The sequence below is a fragment of the Pinus tabuliformis genome, chromosome 9 (genome assembly GCF_031772625.1).
Source record: "Pinus tabuliformis cultivar Carrire ecotype Pingquan chromosome 9, CPIR1, whole genome shotgun sequence".
Lineage (NCBI taxonomy): Eukaryota > Viridiplantae > Streptophyta > Pinopsida > Pinales > Pinaceae > Pinus > Pinus tabuliformis.
Genome location: NC_142307.1, coordinates 723014727 through 723023670, shown reverse-complemented (window position 1 = coordinate 723023670; position 8944 = coordinate 723014727). Strand labels below are relative to the sequence as shown.

General features: G+C 42.2%; 2 pseudogenes; both read right to left on the bottom strand.

Annotated features, from left to right (window-relative positions):
- Window positions 1-745: 745 nt before the first annotated feature.
- On the bottom strand, window positions 746-1447 carry LOC149150726 (flap endonuclease GEN-like 1 pseudogene; annotated as a pseudogene).
- Window positions 1448-1774: 327 nt separating this feature from the next.
- LOC149150725 (endoglucanase 10 pseudogene) lies at window positions 1775-3316 on the bottom strand (annotated as a pseudogene).
- Window positions 3317-8944: the final 5628 nt, after the last annotated feature.

Genomic DNA, 8944 nt, shown 5'->3' with positions numbered 1-8944 from the left:
CATAGAATATGAATCCTTGTCAAACAGAAGAAAACATTAAATATGAAAAAACTTAAAGGCAGAGCATATAAATTATGAATTCTACCTTAACACTTCATTTTTTCAAATGGAAATGATCATGAAATGACATGAACACATAACAGGCTACATATGAAACAAAAGAGGACACAAATGTTAAATTTCATACCACAGGAATCTCAGGGGTCAGAGCTGCATTTTTTAATTAAAATCTCTGTCAAAATCTGTACAATGAAAGCTCTGTTCTCTCTCCTCCACCAGCGCTCATAACTCTCTCCCTCTCTAACTCCCCATTACAAATGATTTTTTAATACATTAAATAAACTATTCTAGGAGAAAACAGATCGACCCAAAAACAGGGGCGCTGTTTCAACTAAAGCCATGAAGATAGAAAAGAATCCTCCATCTGCTCTTAAAGATAGAAAAGCCTTCCATTATTCCAGCGTGAAGACAGAAATAGGCAATCGAACCTTTGAATGCCACTTTGCAACTGCTCTCAAATTTCTGGAGATACGCTTTGCCACTTTATGGAAATTGCTAAAATATGGGTCAAACTGCCACATATGCTCTTTTAGATGAATCGAATGCCCACATATTGCAACGATTGCCACGTTACATTGTCCATGTGCTTAATTCATCTGATACCTTCACGATTGCCACGTTACTGATATCTTTAATTCATCTGCAGAAGGTTCTATCATAAAACAACGACTTATATATAAACAACTCAATGCGGCCATAAACTATCTGATGCGAATAGACCATTTTCCTGATGTTTTGACATAACTGGCCCTTTCGTAGACTTAAAATATGATGTAATATTGAGTTGCTTTCCAGTGGAGGTCGCTTTCCTCTTCTTTTCCTGCAGGCAGCCTGAACATTCACACTTGAATCCTTGAGATTTTTCTACACACCTTTCTTCATTGTAAAGGGTCTTGCAAGCCTCACAACCAAGCCTCATATGATCTCCTTTCTTCCCCAAGTGCCCACAATGAGAACAATGGTGCTCTCTTTTAGTGTGCATGTCACCAGGAAGTTCTGGTTCAACATAGTTCAATACTGATGTATCCATCTCTGAAGGTGATGATGCATTCCCCTTGCCTAAATCATGAAGCTTGTTCAGAATCTCATCCTCCTTGAAAAAGCGGACTATGCTCACTGCAGTGTTAAGCCCATTTCCTGGTACACCGTGTGCATTATAGTCACAACCTACCAATAATGCCAGGGCTATTAGATGCTTCCTCTTCAAACCAAGAATCATATCAATATCAGATGCCCTATAGCATTCTATAATGGGCTCTTTACAGTCTGCTTGGAGACACTTTATTATGCATTTAGCTCCATGGAGAAATGCATCACTATCAACTGTAATACAAGCATCCACCTGGCCTTCTCTATTTATCTGTGCACAAAGTGCTTTCAGCCTCATCCTTTACTCTTAAAACTGGAACTCCCATAAGTTCTAACAGCTCCACACATTCTTCAATACTTCGATTGAAGATAGAATTGCGTTCCAATTTTGATACATTCAGCTTTTTCAGACGACAAGAAAGCAATCCCTGTCATTCTACTAAAGCGGACCATGCGTGTTGGTGATTTTAAAGCTGGAGGATCCCCATCCACAAAAAACACTGGAAATACTCCAAGTTGTGGTTTGATTGAATTAGAAGAGGAGTTGAATGCTTGCTGATGAAGTTTCTGGGAAAAATTCTCAGTGCGCAGCGCGCTTTACCCAACGCATAGCGCACCCCTGGTGCTAGCGCACCCACCCTGATGCGTAGCACGCGAGAAATTTTGTTTTGAGAAAGGCAGCCTGATGCGTAGCGCACCCTGGATGCGTAGTGCGCCCAAGCTGATGCGTAGCGTACCCAAAACTCCAATTCAAAGCAGCACTATTGTAAGTGCTTGGTTCATTTTGCATGGGATTGGATCTAATATCAATGAAACTATCATTCTGAAAAGGTCCTCCAACTAATGCCCCTGTTGCCACATTCGGATTCGGAGATTTAGAATTGAACCATACATATCCACTATTACAATCATACACCTTGGACGTATCAGCACCTCTATGGTGGACCTGTTTTAGGTAATTATCCCCAAAGCCTACCAAATAACTCATCCTCATTGGATTCTCACCCAAAATATAATCCACCTGAGAAAATGCAAACTTGCGCAAATCCTGTGGGGTGAAGTCTTTTTTGTCTCCACATTTCATGTTCTCAACTCTTGACGTTAACAAGTAGTCAGTGCAAGTAAGGCAGAATTTACGGAATGTTGGATGGCATTCCATTGTGTTATCCATATGAGTCCACCCTCTGTTCTATTGGGAGCCGAAGTTGGTGAATGAGGAAGAAGAACACAGATGATTGCTTCTGCTGTCATTTTGTATTGTTCAAGATCAGAACGAACTGCAGAAGTCATAGTCTTTGTCCCGAAAAATTGAACTCTCGAAAGAAGAACCTACACGCCAGCATGTTTGTTGTCCCGGCTAAACCAAATCGGAGCATTGGGAAAAATCTTCGCCATTCCCTACTGAAACGTAGTTCAAGTATGATTCATTGTGGGTTGCATGATAAAGCTAGGCTGCTGCCCACAGAAGCTCATCTTTATATCCAGTAGAATTGTAGAAGGCTTGAACTGAAGGTATGCTATTGCTATAGGAGCCTCGGTAAGAGTCAGCAAACTGAAACAATTCTTGTGCATGACGAATCAATATATCTGAGTATGCAGAATCTGTATTGCGGAACACTAATGAAGCAGATGCCATTGCTGCAGTTGTCTCTGCTGCTACATCCGATCCAGGACTTGAAGCATCTACCCTGAGAGTTGGCCTTTTCTCATTCATATTTTCAGGCCTTTCCCAACACTTATGATCAATGCTTGCATTTCCCACCTGAACATACAATACATTGCTTGAAGGATGTGCGTTGATCAAATAATCTGTGATCCATCTGATGAAAGACTGGGCTACCCCTAGTTGATGAGCAGCATCCATTTAAGACAAAATATTTTCAGTAAAATCCATGGGTAACCCAAATTTGATGTGATCCCCTACATCATACATTCCTTAAGAAAGGTCTGCACCCACATCATTACCATCTGACAAAGCAGAGTTCCCTCTCCATGGTATGGGATTATCATTAGGAAGCTTCCCAGCCTTCTGAATAGGAAAGAAGGTCAATGCAACCTTCAAGGCTTGGGCATCTTTCTGAGAAATGGCTCTGGGAGGACCTGGAACTGGCGAGCCTTGATGGTGAGAATGCTTCCTAGAATGTAGTATTGTTAACACTGCTGCCATTGAAGAACTGTAGAGCTTTGGAACATTTTGACAAATTACATATTCTAAAAAAACACATTTAATGATTTCTTCTTCAAAACAGGGTTTTGAAGAAGAATCAATCTCACACTGACATACAAGACGGAGTCTAACACGGTCATCGACTCGGCGACTCGCTTCACCCACATGCATGTTAATCTTTTTACTGAATCTTTCATTTATGTTTGCATGCACTATCAATCACTTCTACATTCACTTCGTGTCGCCATGCATTCACCTTCATATTTTCTTTTAGTTGCCCATCGGCGGGTCTGGCCAACCATGGCCCAGACTCTAACTTCACTAAGATAGCATTATGCAATCTAGGGAAGGAGGCCCTGTATTCCTCTTCAGAAATGTGCATTTCTTCCTAGGAATTGTCCTCCAGGACTATTTTGTGCATTTATGAGGGACAGTGACTACTTGCCCAGAAAATTGCGTAATGCAATCCTTGAGCTTGTAGTCACTCCTAGCTGGAATTGGGCATTGCACAATCCCAATAGCTAGCATCTAGTCTGGATTGCACATTGTGCAAACCCAATAGCCAGTGTTACCTCCTAGATAGCCCAGACTACCTTTTGCGTAGTTTTGGCAGCCAGTCACCTAGCCTCCTGGAAGAAATTATGCAATCTTACCTATCATCGCCCCAGGTATTTGTTATGTCATTCCCTGAATTTGCTTTGGTTTTCGTTGACAGATTTCTTGCCATGCATGTTTCTTATCTCTAGATCTCTTAGGTGTTCATCCACCTCTTAATAGTGTAGGATCAATGGCCTCCAACAGAGTGCGATCAAAATACACTGACGAAAGTGCAACTGGAGCAGTAGTTTAATGGGTTTCCGCATGTCTACCAATCTATGAAGATACAATGTTGTTTCTAGATAAGGACATCAAGCTGAAATAGCAAGAGGTCAATGAATCCTTTGCAGTCTCTTTTGATGAATATCTCAAATACCATCAGGTGTATGTGAACATTCACAAGTTTTCCTTGTACCAGATTACATGCAGATACCTCACGTTCCCATAAGCGGACATGATACACTCGATCATCTCTCACACTGATCCGGAGATGATGACCTTGAGCAGTGTCAGTGGGACAAAGCTTGCAACCTTCTGGGCATGAGATTATGATGATATGTATACGATGTCTTAGCTCGTGACTAACATGAAGATTCCCTTCAGCTTACCCAACAGCAGTGCTAATTCCAGAGACATTATGAAGAACTAGGTAAAGGTGTCAGCTTGATTTAGGTTGACACCCAACCAGATCTACAAGATGAAGATACTGCAGAAGGAGTATCAATACTTAGTCATATTTTCATGTCAACTGTATGGCCAAGAAAGCACAGAAATATTCCCACAAAGTTGGGTGATCGCATTGGACCAAATGGCCAGAGTAGGAAAATCATGTACCTGGTCCGGCATGTTGGCTCATCAGGTGAAGGAATAAATAATGAAGGCTCGACAGTCACCCGAAGGTATGCATGTAGATATTTACATGTCTGCCTACATCTTAGATGCAATCTATGCCCAACAGGAGATCCCAGGCTTGGAATGGACATGGTCACCGACAGAGACTACTGTGAACACATATTTCAAGTTGTTGTCCAAAAGCAACTTCAAAGGAGTAATCACACAGTTGTCTGATCATTTTGTCACCCAAGATGATATGCAAATAGCATCCACCCTACATGTCAAAGGAAGAAATGGAGGCATTGATAGACATTGCTGATTGGTATGCCTCACCATCTGACACCTTCACCTAAATGTTCAGTGTAGAGAAGGCTCTACATGTTATACCAAAGTTTTCCTTAGACATACTTGTCATGTAGGAAGTAGCATATCACATATCGGCAAGATTGAAATCTAGACTGCATAAGAAGAAGAAGGCACCTTGGCCAACTCTTCCATTACGGATTGGATTATATGAGATCCAGAGTATCAAGCTAGCAGATGTTGAAGCAGAATAGATGAAGAAGTATCCATACGACCTTTGAAGTTACAATTTGTATGACCCACATTGAATTATGATGGATCACTACATGAGAGTACAGTTCAACTGGATCCACAGGGCATTTCATTGGGCCGAGGAGGACCCATGGAGATATTTCTACAGTTTCTCCAGACCCAATGAACAGTTCGGCTTCACTATGGAGTGGTTAGCGAGGCAACATGAAGTAGCATCACGTAGAGCACCAGTAGTAGCAGTAGTAGTAGTATTAGAGGAAAGTATACCGGTGCGCGAAAAGTACAAGAGGAAGATTGTCGATTGCAGGGAGGAGGAGAAAAGCTGCAAGTTATGAGCAGATCCATTAGTAGAGAAAACAGTTATGGCTATAGAGGCAAAGAGGCACCAGTGCGACATGTGAATTAGGCAAAGGCTAAGGGATAAGAGAAGAATGGAAGAAGAAGAGAAGGAGTTGCATGAGTCGAGAGAGCAACTCCAGAAGGAACAAGATCTACCTAAACAAGAGAGGGAAGCGCACCAGAAGCAGGAACAATAGGGGGTGCAACATGTGCAAACAAATGAAACAATGCCTATACTGGTAGTGGATTCATCAGAATAGCTGGCATCAGGCATACATGGCGAATGATCACAGGAGCAAGACATTGCTCATGAGATAGAAAAATCACTCCAATAGTTGGATGCAGACATGGAGCATCAAGAGTTGGAACAGGACACTGACCTCATGCCTCACCACCAAGAGGTCGACTTACCCACTTTACCACATCTATATGATGATCAAGTCTCAAGTGACCAAGGAGGAACTGAGATCCTTGGTGATCAGCAGAAGGAGAGATGCACAACATCTCATTTGATGAATCTCAACATAGAGTTGTGCAGTCTCGCAGAGTGTCAACTCCAGAGGATCATACATCTCTTGCGCAAGTTGAGGAATCAATGATCGTAATTGATGTTTGCTAACATCTAATAACCTTAGCCGATGCAGCCAGTGTGTATGCCGAAGCCACTAGCTCAAGTGTTCCCTTTTTGATAGCCGAGAATGAGTGAATGTTGAAGGAACTACAGATGGCCAAGCAAGGAGGAGAGTTGGTGGCAGCATCCACCCAAGTTGAACTAAAGAAGGCAATAATAGATGAAGTATTGTCCCTTGACATAGTTATGTGAGTGCCGTACTCCAAGTTTGGTACCGTGCATAAGGAAGTCATCCATCTCAATGGATGGTAGCAACGATGTGCTAGAAAAGCACGTATCTTGATGAAGTTTCATGCTGCTGTTGATGACATGCAAAAATGGATGATAAAATACAAGGGAGCCCCACTTCACTTGCCTAAGATGATGAGGGCCAATGTGGTCAAGCTGAAGGCACGTATCCTCAATCGGTTCTGGAACTATGAAGAGCTCCCACAGCTCATCACTAGCATATAGCCTTCCCATGCATGAGTATTCAAGAGTATGGATGTTGTAGTGCACGCACAGGTAATCCCATCTATTAGGACTCTCACCCAGGTGAAGACAAAGGCACAGGTCTAACTAGAGCTTAACTCATACTTCGATAAGTTGATGTGCATTGCCACCAACCCAGACTTGCCCATCAGTGCAGACATCATGCACAAGTATGCTGTTGGGCCCTCCGCATTGAAGACAACGATGCACATGTTTTTAGACGAGTTGGGTAGAGGAGCACGAGCAGTGTACCTAGATTCTATGGAGGTAAGAGTCAGGTTCCAGATAGATCTCACTACGGAGCACACGGACACCATCAAGGACTAGTGATATCGGGATCAATATGTTACTATTGATCAGCATGAGGATGTTGAGGAGTTGGACTTCCATGGTTGTCTAAGACATAGTGATGTCTAGCAATGCTTGCTCAAGCCATTTCTCTCACATGGGTACATGTGCATTATAATGTAATGTTTTGTCAAGTGTAATTCAACTGTCAATAGTTGGATGTAACAGTCATAGAGTAGATGAAGAGTCATGAGGGTAGTTGAACTATCACAAAGGAGAATGTGAAGGGTCACCCCACCCTTTGCTATAATTAGTCCCTCATAACTCATTGTATAGGCTTTTGGTTAGCCAAGCTTCCAATAAGACTATCTTGGAAAGAGATTGGACAATATTGTAATGAGCCTTGGCTTCTCAACTACACAGAGCTAGTACATCTCTTTGGAGGAGCAAGTGGTTGTGGTTGTAATGTTCTACTAGCGAGACTAGTGGTTGGACATGGGTGTATTATATGACTGGAACTTACATTTGTTAATGTAACAAGAGCTAGCATGTTTCATGAATATTTCTAAAATGTTTTGTTCGCTTAACCATCACTTTGGATTGCTCGCTAACTTGCCTTCCATGTTGTGATGTATCTTTGCTCATTTGTCCCCTTCCAAGCTAAGTGCTATCATAGGCTTCCAAGTGGCACACTCATCTCAACCCCCATGTGTTAGAACCTCTCATGCACCTTCGTTGACTCACTGCAACTGTCACACCCTTGTTACCAACAGAGTTATTTTACTTGCCTCTGTGCGAAATCACAGTAAAGGCATTACTATACGACCCACTGTTGGGACTCCTATGGTCTGAGGTCTAATTGGGACTTCTTACTGGGGAGATCCCCTGACATGTTGGTGGTTCCAGCACCATCAACATTTCTGGTGCTAGAAGAAAGGCCTGATGACAAGTTGTGTCCTCTCATCTATTTTTGAACCTTTGCATATCTAACATGGATTCTTGCACTCTTCTCCCTCCACGATGCTTTTTGAAACACGAAGATGTCACCATCATGAGGGAGATTTTCGATCTCTTCTCCACTTACATGTATGATGGTGAAGGCGAAGTGGCTTAGACAGAGTACTTACATGACATTCTTTCCATGCTTCATGAGGAAGATGGTGTTCTGATGAATAGGCTAGCTTGCTCCTTGCATACGCACTTCAAAAATCTCCACTTTGATGGCTATGCAACCTACTAGTTGACAGTGTGCACCCACTTAAGCACTTCTATGATCTCATTGAAGACACGTTATATCATTTTGATATAGACCATCTTGACCAAAAACTACTATAGAAACGGAAGGCTCCACATGAATTGATTATGGAATTTTGGTAGTGCTTCCGTGACTTGTAGTTTCAAGCTCCGAGGAACCAGATGAAATTCCTCTACCTTTGGGACCGATTCGAGTATTGCATCAAGAAATTTGCTCGTCCCAGGAAGAATTTTGAAATCAAGCCTCGCTCAACATTCTTTAGTGATGGAGTTGCACAATCTTAGATGGATGCAGTCACTATCACGAGTGATTACCCGCCGTCCCATCATCAAACAACTCCACCACTTCTGAGTGATGTTGAGGATCATGCTCACACAATTGTTTAGTTGTCACATCCTCCCAACATCACTTCGCTTAGTTTTCACACATATTTGGTTGTGAGTCCATCGAGTTGCCATGCATTTTGTTCCACAACCTCTGTCTTTGTGCTTGGCTATTCCTCTGGATGATATTGTCTTGTGTTCTTCGGTTTTGAACTCTACACTTGTTGTGAATGAGGAGCAAGCCATTGATAGAGTTGGTGTTGCACAACCAACATGCATTGTCACTCATGAATAATATGAGTGGTAGCTTGAGCATCAACACTCGATGAAGGATG